At 33.2% G+C, this 15,254-nt stretch overlaps 1 pseudogene; it reads left to right on the top strand.

Annotated features, from left to right (window-relative positions):
* Nucleotides 1-15,155: 15,155 nt before the first annotated feature.
* Nucleotides 15,156-15,254, top strand: part of LOC132279219 (small ribosomal subunit protein uS2c-like) — an 816-nt pseudogene continuing 717 nt past the window's right edge.

Genomic DNA, 15,254 nt, shown 5'->3' with positions numbered 1-15,254 from the left:
GAGTTTGTGGGTCTGTGCTAAATACAACAATCATCACATTTTGCATTTCTAAAATGGACCCAGTATTTGTTTCCGCATTTAGTCCGATGGGCCTCATGCTAATGGTAGTAATTGGGTCCTTGCTGCTCAACGAGAAGCTTTATTTGACAAGGTATACACAATTTTACTTTATTCTACCCCCCTTTTTTTTTTTTTTTTCAACGGCAAATCAAAATTAAAACGCGGTTATCATATTCAATTTCTGAAATAAATAAATAAATATCTATATATTCTAATTATTTTTTATAATAAAAATCACCCACTCATTTAACCCTCTTTAAAGGTGGAACCAAGGAGTGTAAGAATATTTTTGGCACAATAAGAACATTTTTGGAAGGACAATTTTGTTATTTTATTTATATTTCGTTGAAAAAAAGCAAAAGAAAAGATGAATGCAAGAATACTGTTTTGCATACAAGACGGTACGATTGCTATAGTGAAATGCTTTATATTATTTATTTTTCATGTTTTTCCGTAACCTGAAAATAAATATCCTCAAAACTAACATGTAATTTTGAAAATCACAACTTGATAGCAATAGTGATAATAATAATTGCTATAACGATGCTACTTTGCAGAAAACTCAGAGAAATGCCCACCAACGCTAATGCAAATGCCAATGTCAACATGAATACCAATGCAGATGCCGATGCCGATGCTAACGTTGATGCCGATCAGTTAGAAGGATCCGAAGTTGTTTAAGAAGGCTAAGGTTGCATTCTCAATTTTTACTAAACAATTAAGTATTAGATATAAAATCTAATTCCACTGTATGTGTTTATTAAAATTTCAATGCTCTGTTTGTATTAGTTAATAAATTTGAACGATACGCGAACTATCTATTGTGTACACGTAAGAAATACTTTCAGTCACCGTTCCGATGGTAAAGATATTTTAACTGTTTGATATGTCTTTGATACATAAGTATAGTTTAGTGTTTAATTGAGTTTTTTTAATTTCTCGTTCCCTTTGCAATTCTAATTCTATATCCCAACTGCACTGCACTGATTGATGTCACCTTCAAACTGTTGGAAAATTATTATATTTGTTGGCAACTAATTGCTAGTCAATCTTGTATTTGTAATGATAAAATGATGAAAAAATTCAACACGATATTTGGAATCAATTAAATTTCTTTTATATCTTGTTTTAATTTTCTTCTTTAGAATGTGTCTTTTATTTTTTTTATTATGTGTTCTTAGATTGATAAAAAAAAATTTAAAGAGAGGATTCTTCGTATTTGTCAATTAATAGTAATTTGAAGATTGCCTACTTTTATTTACTAAAGATATAGCAGATTAAATTTTTTTTAAAAAATGTTCTCTAGTGTATAAGTGTTGTTTAACTTTATATTTTCTTTCATCTTTCGAAGTTATAATTGGATTGATGAAGTGAAAATGCTTATAAGAGAAAACTTGATAAGAACAAAATAAATTTGTTTATATAGATTTGTGGTTGTGGATTTTCATCTCTTGAGACTTTTTCAATTATTTGATTTAACATTGTTTTATCTTTTATTTATTTATTTATTTTATTTAAATTAATTATTAAAAAATTCAAGAAATTGTTTTAAAATATTCCTTTTCATCCAATAGATTTTGGTTTTGACTTTGAATTCGGAATTTAACTTGAGAGTGGTTTAATTCAACTTATCTTATACCATTTTTATTAAGTATTTGTAGGTTTTTATTATTTTTGCAAGAATTGTAGGTGGAGAGGGAGAGGAAGAAAAGGAGGGTATTTTTGTTAGTGAAAATATATAAGATTTTTTTTTTTTGGTAATTTGATGGCAATCTAAGGGTAGTAGTGTATTTTTCTCTAAATGATGGACATTTTGGGCGTTGCATCCAAATTTTTTGACGTCATTTAGTAAATTTTGGACGGAAGGGAGAATTTGTAGTAACAGAGCAAACTGTAAGGGATATCATTGCAATAAAATACATAAATTTGATGTCTTATATAATTAGATAAATCTCAGAGGAAGTTAATGTAATTTATCCTACAATTTTTGTAATCTTCCTGTCAAATTTATTTTTTTGTCATCGTGAATTTGGTTGATGTCAAATTGGACTTTTGGTTTATTTTTTATTTTTTATTGTGATATTGGTTGATGTCAAATTGGACTTCCAGAAACAGTTGGAGAGGGCCTATCTTTTAACAAAATGTGAAAAAAGATAAATGGGTGATCATGCACAAATTGATACATTGAACAGTAGTGGTGCCCAAAGCCCCCATAAATACAATAATAATAATTATTATTATTAGTTGAGAAATGCTAAGGACTTCCCTTTCACAGTCGTTCTTCTCATTAACTACTTAAAGTCTCATTAATTATTCTATTGTTATTCTCAAGGAACATGAAAAATATAACATACTTTAAAACAAAATTCACATTTTAAAGACAAAACTATCCTTTAAATCATTTTTCATTACCTTTCTTATATCTCTTCCCTCAATCCATATACGTGTAGTATATATATATCTTTTACTGTCTTTATTTCTTTCCTTTTTATTTCAATTGTCGCCACTAGTTATTTTTTTCCTTCCTTTTTTTTCTTTATTTCCTTTTTTTTTTTTTTCTAAATTGTTTTTCCCATTATCCTTTTTTCCGTTCTTCCTTTCATTTTTTTTTTTTTTAAACCAGAACAAATAAAAAACAGTGGAATGTTCACCAAATTTATAAAAAAAATTATTAAACCAAATTATTATTAAATTTTAAACCATAACAAATAAGAACAGGGGAATGTTCACCAAATTTGTTATTAAACTAGAAAATTTAGATAAAAAAATTTAGAAAAAAATAAGAAAAAAAAAAATGAAAGGAAGGACGGGAAAAAAGGGGCGACAAATTAGAAAGAAAAAAAAAAGGTAAATAAAGAAAAAAAAAAAAAACTAGTGGCGACAATTGAAATAAAAAAGGAAAGAAATAAATACAGTAAAATATATATATATATATATATATATATATATATATATATATATTGGACTGAGGAAAGAGATACAAGAAAGGTAGTGAAAAATGATATGAAGGATAGTTTTATCTTTAAAAGATAAGTTTTGTTTTTAAAGTAGATTATATATTAAGAATAATTAATGAAACTTAAAATAGCCAATGAAAAAAGCGACTCTGAAAGGAAAGTCACTTAGCATTCCTCTTATTATTTTTTTTAGATTCTTATTCATTTAATAATTAATTCATTGGTACTGTATTATTCAAACTCAACTTGGATTCAACATTTATCTCTGCTGAGAGTGTCTTTGTTTTATTCTTTGAATAAAACAAGTTAGTGTTCATTTTTTAATTGATGGGATTGGGGTTATGTAACTGTCAAAATTTTGTGGACTCTTAGACCAATTAGAAACGACCACCACACTTTCAATGGCCTAAAACAAAAAGTAGAGATGAATATCATGACTTTTAGTGCCTTGATCTTTGAAATTCTCTTTACTTTAAATGACCACCAATTAACAAGTTTTTATTAACAAAATAGATAAACTGAGTAGCCTTAAATAACAAAATAATTTAATTTTAAAGTAGACTGAGTAGCCTTAAATAACAAAATAATTTAATTTTAAAGTTGATTTTTTAATTTTATTGAATTAAATAAAATAATTATGAATATATCAACAATAATTATTAAGGTCCAAAACACCCCTTCAAACTATTATTTTAAAATACCAAAATATCCTTAGAGTTATATAATTTCAAAATACCCAAAATCAATTAAGAAACTATGGAATCTTGACGGTGGATCCTGTGTTTGGAAGGAGCGTGACTGAAGGAAATTAGATCTATTACAACAAGCATGACAAATTATTAGAGAGTATCTTATAAATCCAAATTTATTTTACACGGTATTTTCTCCCTATGTATATGTACTATTTACATGTTTATACATATAATTTTTAATCTCCTTTTATTGGTAGAATAATATTTTCTTGTTCTAAAGCAAGAAAGACGCTTTGTTTATAAATATGACAATTTAAGATAGTATATGATAAGGAAAAATAAACCTAACCTACCTTAACTAGCCGCCAGACCTCTTCCACTTTCGAACGATAATATTTCGTTATCAAAGATAAAGATTTCCATCAGATAAGAATGATGACATTTCTTATCCAGAATAATGAAAGACGACGTGGTTCAACAGAATAGGGATAATCTTGGCACAATTTGAGAAAGTCAAAGGAGTAAATCATATCCCGAGAAATCTGGCAACAAACGATCTCCTCTGATCTCGTACAAACGGATCTTCTGCGGGACCAATTTGATTCCAATCGACAGCCATAAATAAGGCACCGAGCCGTTAAAGAAGGTACGAGAAAAAATCTCTAAACAAAATATACATAATTATTATGTGATACGATTATAAGTACTAACTTGATCATCGGAAGGTGCACCCCACCGGTGCTATTCGAGATGACGTCCTTTGTTTTGCGGGTAAACGCTGTCGTTCCGAGTTGCAAGGATTTTCGCATCGACAATATATATTTGTTTTGTGTCTGGAGGAATTGTAGAAGGTTTGGTTTTATGCAAATAAATTGTTTGATTAAATGTCCAATTGAAGAAACAAAACACTCATTGAAGACACAGAACACTATTTTCTGATCAAATTTAGATTCCTTGAGACTAGCATTGCCATGTCATCTGAGCCGATTTTAGTCCGACTAAAACATGGCATTGCCATGGCATCTCCTCTATTTCTGCAAAAAAAAAACCTCTTCTTTAATTATATATGGTCTGATTTTTTTCATTCTTTTTTCTTCTCTCTCTTCAATAGTAAAATTTGGGTGATCCCTAGATGTTTAGGGTTCAAGTTGTGATGTTTGTTCTTAGTTTTCAAATAGATTTTCACTCTTCAATGAGACTTTCTCTCCCTTCAATTAGTTTTGTCTGATTTCAAAATTTTCTGAATTTTTTTTTTTTTCCCTGGGTTATATATGTGACTGTACTAGGTATAGATCAATTGACCCAAGACCAAAATTTTTAGTATATTATATAATTTTTTTGGCAAGTAAATCATTATAGATAAAAAGATGAAGCTTAAGCCATTGTACAAGAGATCTGAGGAAGATGACAAAGACAAGCGTCTGGACATGGCAGTTATGGCGGTTATGGCGGTCGCTCCCTCATCAACGTGGTTGTTCAAAAAAGTTATCAAAACCAGGAACAACAATAATAACAATAATTAAGTAAAGGAAGAGACCTCAAACGAGAGGGGAGAGAGAGAGAGAGAGATGATAAAGATAGAGAGGTGTTAGGCACTGAATGTTATATATTTTAGCCCCTCTATTTGCACATTTTTTTCTCTTAATAATAGTTTATTTGTGATTTTACATTGTTTTATTGTTTTTATTTATTTCAGGGCTTTAATTGTAAAATTAGTCAAGACCAGTGATCTGAGCTTAAAAGATGACATTCCGTAGGACCGAGCAATGTTGAAGATCCAAGTCTAATTATACTTAGAAAATAGTCCAAGAGAAGCCACAAGTTGATGAGAATGGAAAGAGGAAGAAAAAGAAAAATCATTCTCCAAAAAGGAAACTTTCGCCAAAGTTGGTAACTTGAACCTATTTTGGTAATCTGGCCGTATCTCTCTCCTCAAGTGTCAAAACAGCTAAAATCTCGCGTAAGGTTGACAGGAAATTCGAAGAGCTACAATTTTGTATTTGTATTTAACGAGGATTCCCTAAAACAACTGTTTACCTTGTCAAAATTGGCCTAGAAATTTGTACGAATTTTGCAGTCCTTATTTGACAGAATTTCTATGTATGTATTCTATATAAAAAAAGGAACTTTAGGGCTGATCTTTTATTATTTAAAGGGAGTCCTCTACAGTATTAAGACATCATGATACAGAGGAGCTTGAGGCTGAGATTAGAGGAAAAGCATTCAGAAGAAATAAGAGATCAATCCATGGCGGTGAAAATGTCTTCCTCAACCATGAAGAATTCCACTCCAGTTATGCTTGGCTAACCGCTTTGCTAGGGTTGTGATGTAGCCCTAGCTTAGCACACTGGTTTGATTGTATTTAATTATTAGAGACCAATTTTTATCATGCATGATTGTGTAATCTATAGGATTTTTAATTGACTTTTCAATAAGAATTGGTTTTAGAGTTTTAATTCAATTATAAATATTTTTCTATCTTGTCTTAGATATTTTAATCTTGTAATTGGACACAACTTATTCACTTCTTGTAGTTGTGAATGAGATGATTATACAATGGTTTTTATCTGAATATAATGCAAAGATTTGATGAATTATGCCTAGAAAAGATAGATCATGCTACACCTTAGAGTAAAGTAGATAGGTAGATGGTTTATACAAATCGAAGATAATTCATGCTTAGCTTTAAATTATATTATTTTCTAACTGAATTAATATGTGTTTGTAGCCATGATTAATTCCCTGTGCATGTTACATGATATATCTCCAATAAATTGATACAATTAACTGGTGGTGCGACGTTAGTGGTGAAATCATAACCCTGGTCCTCTCTCTTTATTTTCTACATCCTATTTAATTATTGTTCTTTATTTTATTTTCTACTTAGTTAATTTAGATAAATCATCACAATTCGAGTATCTTACTTTCAAGTTAATTTGGAATTTAAGAAATCTGTTGACAAACTTATTTTACACAAGTCCATTGGGTACGACACTCTTACAAGTAAGCTCTATCTGCAAAGATTCGTGCACTTGTGAGTGGTACATATAAATCTCACAACAAGTAGGACACAAGAAAAAGAAGATAGAGGGAATGGAACGCAATTTAATTGAACAGAGAGAGAAACGTCGTTTTGGAAAGAAAAAAAAATGGTAAGAGCGATGATGTGTCCATGCCAAGTAAGAATCGGACCAAAACCGGCTCCAAAATATTGGATCAAGTATCATTATTATTATATAATTATAAGGATATTTTAGTATTTTCGAATAAGAGTTTGAAGGGTATTTTGGACCTTAATAATAATTATTGATGTATTTATAATTATTTTGTTTAATTTAATCAAATTAAAAACTAAAGTTTAAAATTAGACTATTTTGTTATTTAAGGCCGCTAAATTTATCGATATATAATTTTTTCTTTTTGTTATTATCTTTTTTAGTAAATAAGTACTATTAGAAACAAGGGTTGCTTTACATCCACCACGTTTTCAACGCCTATAATAGAAAATACAAAGAGTTTGAATCTTGTGACCTTTAGTGCCATGATCTTGGAAATTCTCTTTACTTTCTGTGCATAAAGAACATCAATTGGGAGGTTTAAAATAATTGGAATCATATTGATTGGAATCATATTGGACACAGGTGGTGCTGTTAGGCTTCTCACCTTCTCCAACCGCATTGAGATCAACTGCTGAATTTAAATGTTTTAATTTAGTTGTATTTTTTCGACTTCTAAAGAAGAGATCGGGAGTTCAAATTCTTTAAGAACATGTAGGTGTGTGAGTATATTTCTTGTCAATAAATAACAAGAAAAAAAATTTAGACATTGGATCAATGCTTGATCCTCTCTCATAGAGTGAGAGAATGAGATCTAAATCCTTCTAGAATGTATTATAGAATATATGAAAAGCGAGAGAATTACTAAGAAATGAAGTGAGACTCATTGCTCCTAACTTTCTACTTTGGCTAGTGAGCATCAAAGTGAATCGAAAATATTAATTGTAACGACCCACTCCACCACAAGGTATGATATTGTCCGCTTTGGGCCTGAGCCCGCACGGTTTTGCTCTTGGGTTTCATCCCAAAAGGCCTCATACCAATTGAAGGTGACACACTTACATATAAGCACTTCACCTTTCCTCTACCCAGGCAATGTGGGACTTGTGCACTCGTAGCTCGCCAATGTGGTAGCCTGACAGTGTCTCTTGCACCCGCCCACGGCACACCCGCCTACAAGGTCATCACAATCCACCCCCCTTGGAAGCCCGACGTCCTCGTCGGCACACTTCCGGCTGGGTCAGGCTCTGATACCATTTGTAACTATCCGCTCCACCACATGGTATGATATTGTCCGCTTTGGGCCTGAGCTCGCATGGTTTTGCTCTTGGGCTTCACCCCAAAAGGCCTCATACCAATTGGAGGTGACACACTCACATATAAGTACTTCACATTTCCTCTACCCAGGCGATGTGGGACTTGTGCACCTGTAGCTCACCTGTGTGGTAGTCTGACAGTGTCTCTCGCACCCCCCCACGGCACACCCGCCCACAAGGTCATCACAATCCACCCCCTTTGGAGGCCCGACGTCCTCGTCGGCACACTTCCGGTTGAGTCAGGCTCTGATACCATTTGTAACGACCCACTCCACCACATGGTATGATATTGTCTGTTTTGGGCCTGAGCCCGCACGGTTTTGCTCTTGGGCTTCACCCCAAAAGGCCTCATACCAATTGGAGATGATGCACTTATATATAAGCACTTCACTTTTCCTCTACCCAGGCGATGTGGGACTTGTGCACCCGTAGCTCGCCAGTGTGGTAGCCTGACAGTGCCTCTCGCACCCACCCACGGCACACCCGCCCACAAGGTCATCACAATCCACCCCCTTGGAGGCCCGACGTCCCCGTCGGCACACTTCCGGTTGGGTTAGGCTCTGATACCATTTGTAACGACCCACTCCACCACATGGTATGATATTGTCCACTTTGGGCCTGAGCCCGCACGGTTTTGCTCTTGGGCTTCACCCCAAAAGGCCTCATACCAATTGGAGGTGACACACTTACATATAAACACTTCACCTTTCCTCTACCTAGGTGATGTGGGACTTGTGCACCCGTAGCTCGCCAATGTGGTAGCCTGACAGTGTCTCTCGCACCCGCCCACGGCACACCCGCCCACAAGGTCATTACAAGGTCATCACAATATATGTGATCACCTTGTGGGCGGGTGTGCCGTGGGCGGGTGCGAGAGACACTGTCAGGCTACCACATTGGCGAGCTATGGGTGCACAAGTCTCACATCGCCTGGGTAGAGGAAAGGTGAAGTGCTTATATGTAAGTGTGTCACCTCCAATTGGTATGAGGCCTTTTGGGGTGAAGCATAAGAGCAAAACCGTGCGGGCTCAGGCCCAAAGCGGATAATATCATACCATGTGGTGGAGTGGGTCGTTACAAATGATATCAGAGCCTAACCTAGCCGGAAGTGTACCGACGGGGACGTCGGGCCTCCAAGGGGGGTGGATTATGATGACCTTGTGGGCGGGTGTGCCGTGGGCGGGTGCTAGAGGCACTGTTAGGCTACCACACTGGCGAGCTACGGGTGCACAAGCCCCACATCGCCTGGGTAGAGAAAAGGTGAAGTGCTTATATGTAAGTGCATCATCTCCAATTGGTATGAGACTTTTTGGGGTGAAGCTCAAGAGCAAAACCGTGCGGGCTCAGGCCCAAAGCGGACAATATCATACCATGTGGTGGAGTGGGTCGTTACAAATGGTATCAGAGCCTGACCCAGCCGGAAGTGTGCCGACGGGGACGTCGGGCCTCAAAGGGGGGTGGATTGTGATGACCTTGTGGGCGGGTGCAAGAGACACTATTAGGCTACCACACTAGCGAGCTACGGGTGCACAAGTCCCATATCGCCTGGGTAGAGGAAAGGTGAAGTGCTTATATGTAAGTGCATCATCTCCAATTGGTATGAGGTCTTTTGGGGTGAAACCCAAGAGCAAAACCGTACGGGCTCAGGCCCAAAGCGGACAATATCATGTCATGTGGTGGAGTGGGTCGTTACATTAATAATTTTATAGATTTGTTCATTTTTTTATAAAAAAAGACATTTATAACAAAATCATTTTAAGTGAATCGACAATATTAATTTTGATATTTGTATTTGGTTCCATATTTTTTTTCCTTCATTTCTCGAGCTTTTAGACTAGTTAATGCTTCTATCAAATGAATGTGTAATTGACAGGTCTGGATGTAAGAGTTTGGCTTGCCTTGAACAAGTTAAAAGAATAAATGGTTTTATTAAGTGACCAATGTTCCCAAAAAAAAAAAAAAGTTATAAAGAAGACTCATGTCACATGTGACTTTTAATATTACATATACAAACATATAATAGATAATTGGTATATACTTTGACTACTCTCTAATCTTTTAGGTCATTAAAAAAAATCTTATTATATAATATAATGTTTATATAAAGTTAAAACTATGAGGTGGTTTGAATTGAGGGGACTAGGCGTCAATTTTTCAAACACAACATTGCATAGCCACTTAACAACTCGAAGGATAGGGAACCTGAAGGAAAAACGCGAAAATTGACCTGGTTATGTTAGGCGAAGCAAAAGAGGAAAAGATCGTGCTTTCTCTTTCCTCTTTTCACTCAAACAAAGAAACTCAAAATATATACACATATTTAATTATTCGTGTTCAAATCTTTTCTAATTTATATATATTTTTTTATTTTTTTATATATTATGATTTAGTACTTTGCTAATAATTCACTCATCGATCTATACACTATTATATCTAGCAATTTAGAATTTTGGTAATGGTTCACTCTCGATCTATACAATATTTTGTATATATAATTAGAATTTCGATCGGTTACATAGACTGTTAGGATTTTGGAATTGTAAATCAGGTGGTTTTTTACTATCTATATCCCTCAGCAATGCTTAATTAAAAAGGCACTATTTGATTTAATGTATCAATCCATTTTAGATGTAACATTATCATGGTGTTATATGGTGTCATGTATGGCGCTAATGGTAGCAATCGGGCCAATTCTGCTTAGACAGAAGGTCTATTTAACAAGTTGTGGAGTGTATACATTAAAACTTTTTTTTTTTTTTTTTTTTTGACAAATTGAATTGTTAAATATAGATCTCATGTTTAATTAAATTATTTAATTAGTTCAAATTTGTTCAACTTAAATTATTTAATTAGTCAAATTCAAGTGATTAAATAAAAAGATAATTATTTTTAATAAAATATATTTGAAATAATTATTTTTATGGATAATTATTACAATATAACCGGTCCGGCCCGATTATAATTATGTCCTTATCAAGAAATGACACATGTTATCATCCTATTAATCCAAAAAGCTTATAAATAGAGGCATGGAGGAAGGAGAAACTGAAAGAAGTGGAGAAATCCGGAGGGTGTAGAAATTAGAACTCAGAGAATTAAAAATCTAGAATTCCAAAGTAAGCACATGTCTCGTTCTTCTCAAATTCTCTAAGCACATCCAAGTCAACAAAGAATAACAAGTTCAAAGAATCATCAAACAACACTATTTGAGATCAAGCTTCTTCAACTCTCGATCAGAAATCATCGGCGAATATTGTACTTATAAATTTTTATAAATCAACAAATTATTATTTGCCCCATTTTAATTTGTGTGTACATGGAGAATTTCATATCTGCAAATTTGGGTTTTTAAAGAGTGAAATATAAGTACACAAAGTAGAATGCAAATTTCATTTTTCATTAAAAAGAAAAAAAAAAATCTTGAATTTCAACTAAAAATGCATTATATTTATTTATTTAAATAGCACTTATTTACTGAGAAGCATTACTTAGGACTTTTCACTGAAAATGAAATTTTAATAAATATTGAAATTGAGAGAGATAATAAGTTACAAACTCAAAGTAATCCTGAAATCAGCATAAGAGAGTGAGAGGGGTTTACTTATAAAAGTGCAATCTGGGTTCGTTATGTAACACGTAATAAAGAACCGGTGAATCATGAACCCACTAAAATTTCCATAAGAAGTAGAACCACCCTGGACGTGGATGGTTATTGAATTGGGTGCTCAAGTCTTTTTTATTTTCTGTAGCCATAGGCAGTTTGCTCAACCATAAGATCGCGTTTCACACCAACATTTCAAGTCTCAAATTTATGTAATATTGTGGAAGTTGAGTTTTTGCTTTCATTTACGTAAAAGAAGACTAAAAGTTATTGGTTAATGATCTATCGTCATATAGTGTGCATTTTTCCAATTCAATTATGATGCATGAAACATTGATATTATTAGCCACTAGGTTTCAGCTTAGGAAGAAAAACAAGCATTTAAAGTAATTTTGATAAAACCATTTAATTGAACTTGTAAGTTTGTTATCTTTTTTAAACTAGATGTACTGAGGCATAATCATACCATGGTGGGACCATTCTCTTCTGGTGATGAAGGGCAGGCAAGGAAGCAGAGTGTCATGGTTAGGCCAATATGCCCAATTTGATCCTCATTGTTCTTCTATTTGTGCCTATAACTGTTCCACACCAAATATGAAGAAAAAAAAAATTAATAAAAAAATGTGGTTTTCATGAGCCAATAGGTTTTTGCGTTATTCATGAGAAAGAAAGGAAGATGTGATATTAATTTATAGTGCCTTTGATTTGTCATTTTGTTACAAAAATTCAAAAAAATTCAAAAAAAAAAAAAAAAATATGACGTTTTAGATTCTGTTTTAAAAAAAAAAATTTGAAAAAACAGTAAACTGTGAAAGAAATTTCAAACCATTTTATGCTTTGTATGAACAATAAATTATTCTTACAATTCTGTGAGTTTTAATATTCATCTTCATGGGGTTCAAATTCTTTGATTTTGGCGTGCAATTTTGTTTAATACTTTTAATTGGAGGTATGCATTTTTAGTTCACTCATTGGCATTGCAAATTTGTAGAAGAAGAGCTCAACTAGCTGTTAAGTAAGAACCAGGGACTTCTAATCAATTTTAACACATGAAAAGCCCATCAATCTCTCTTTCCAACAAATTTGAATTTTAGGTTCCGTTTGGTTAGATAGAAATTTATAATGAAAAGTGAAAGGGAAAGAAAGTGAAGTAAAAGAAAATCAAATCAAATTTCCAGTGTGCATTTGATTAGGAGGAAAAAATTTCAAGAAAGTTATAAGAAAATATTATTTTGCTAGTTTTGATAGGATGAAAATGAAAAAAAAAAAATGATTCTATTACCAAAACTATCCTTAAGAATTTAAATATTTTAAAATAAAAATTCACCCTTATAGCTAATTGTTTATATCCATTTTTAACCAAATAATAATAATAATATATTATTATTAAAATTAATAATATAATTATTTCCATTAATATCTAAATTGTATCTTTAACCGACACAACAATTGAAAAACCCAAATCTCAAGGTAGTAAGTTTCCAATCAAATTAAGAATCCCAGTGACTTACAACACCAACAGTAACCCTAATTTTCCAATCGAAATAAAAAAACCTATATGTATACCACTAGATCTCAATCATTATTAATTATGAAACCCAAAATAATTATAATAAAAAAATAACTTTATATGCATATATAGAAATATAAATAATTAAATTAGGAGTACAATTTACAGAAGAAAATCTACATCATCTGCGGGAAGTTTGTGGAGAAACTAAAGAGTGGAGAGAAACAAGGAGAAAGTTGAGAAGAGTGGGGAGAGAAACAACTGATAGGGGCATAAGAGGAAACTAAAATACAAAGTGGCTAAGTTTTGCTTGAAAGTAAATTTTCGAGTGTTTTTTACTGGAAAATTTTTAAGGAAAATAAACAACATACGAGAATCCTACTTTCCCAAAAAATTTCACTTTCCATCTAACCAAACACATAATTTTTTTAATTTTTTTTTTCCTTTTTTTCTCGTTTCTAACTAACCAAACGGACCCTTAGGCACACCACATTTTTAAGCACTTCTATCCAACACAATTGTTAGGAATATCATACATATCACACTTGCTAAAAAAATTTACTCTGATCTCCTCCAAGGTTGAGGGTTGACAAAAGTTGTAGATTTTTACCAACCTTAAATATTTAGAGTGAAGTTTCAATATTACCATTGTGTGCAATTAGATTACAAAATTAACCTTGTAAGTATTTGAAGCGTTTGAGATACTCCATAATGATATGACGAAAATACCCTCAAGGTGGAAACTTGCCCTAGATTTTTCTGTTTTTAAAGATTAAATTAAATAAAATTAGAAAAACCCAGCTAAGCTCTATTTTGTTACTATAGTTCACATGCAGTTTTATGTAACACAATAGGCTTGTTAGTTTGTCAATTGTTAGGAACGTCATACATAATGCTTTGCACACTTAAGCTAACTAATATCTTTTTGTTTCTTACCATTAGTGAATTCTTGTTTTCTCTCTCTCTTTGGTATTTTTTACTTTTTGTGACCACTATGTTCATTTTTAATCTGCCATGAATATGACCCTGCAACAGCATTAGAACAAATTCGATCTGCAACCAAGAAATTGATGGCATGCCCAATCACAACCACTACATTAGTTTTACGCCACCAGCCTATATATGTACTTCAATTCTGGCCAACATGTCCGGTCTATGTTATTTCATTTTTTTTAATTTTTCCAACCCATCGATTACACCATAACCATTTTCATAATCTGCACCATTATTAATTGTAGCCCTCAGAGTCCCATTTTTTTTGTTTGGATATCTCATGTCACTCGTTGAAGCTCTTCTAAGTTTCACAACATCGATTTACGTACAGTTAATATATATTAGTTGGTACCTACATGTCTTAACACTTGTAAGCTGACCAAGGTAAAAAGTGGTCATATACACTGCACTGGTCTATCCTATAGCAAATACCACCAATGTATACTATTGAAAGCAGTTTCCAACATTGTTGCAACAGGGGACTCTTTAACCTCTTGTTCAGGACCACCCAAGATTTGCCAGTCGTTACAAATAACACCTCCACCGGGATTTGCGCCGGATGGTATATTTTCGCGTTTTGAACCATATACTATTGTTGCTGGAATGAAACGCAGCCTCGGAACAGAATTATGCTGCTTTCTGTGCCCTGATGGTGGAACGGGAATTTTTGGAGCAAAGAATGCGGCAGAGCGAGCAACATCGCTTTCCATTCCCTCTTGTAGCTATGATTCCATTCAGAAACAATGAAGAAGAAAAATAAAAAGGAGTGTAATGGAAGAGAAGTGGTTTAGGGACCGATCTCTGTATTTGGTCCGGTCATTTGATTTGGTAATAGTAATAAAGCTAATAACGAATAGAAAAGAATAACGGCTTGGATCGTGTATCTACGGACAATCTACGGTAGAAGAGAAGGTTCCATCGGAACAATTATTTATTTCAGGATACCTCGTCTCTCTTTTTTGAAAAAAAAAGGAGGAAGTGTGAGGAAAAATGACAAGAAGATATTGGAACATCAATTTAGAAGAGATGATGGAGTCGGGAGTTCATTTTGGCCATGGTACTAGAAAAT

The sequence above is a fragment of the Cornus florida genome, unplaced genomic scaffold (genome assembly GCF_030987335.1).
Source record: "Cornus florida cultivar Cherokee Brave unplaced genomic scaffold, ASM3098733v1 CherokeeBrave_3.0.0_Hap2_Chr10, whole genome shotgun sequence".
Classification (NCBI taxonomy): Eukaryota; Viridiplantae; Streptophyta; class Magnoliopsida; order Cornales; family Cornaceae; genus Cornus; species Cornus florida.
The sequence above is the reverse complement of the archived record's forward strand: the minus strand, read 5'-3'. Positions and strand labels throughout refer to the sequence as shown.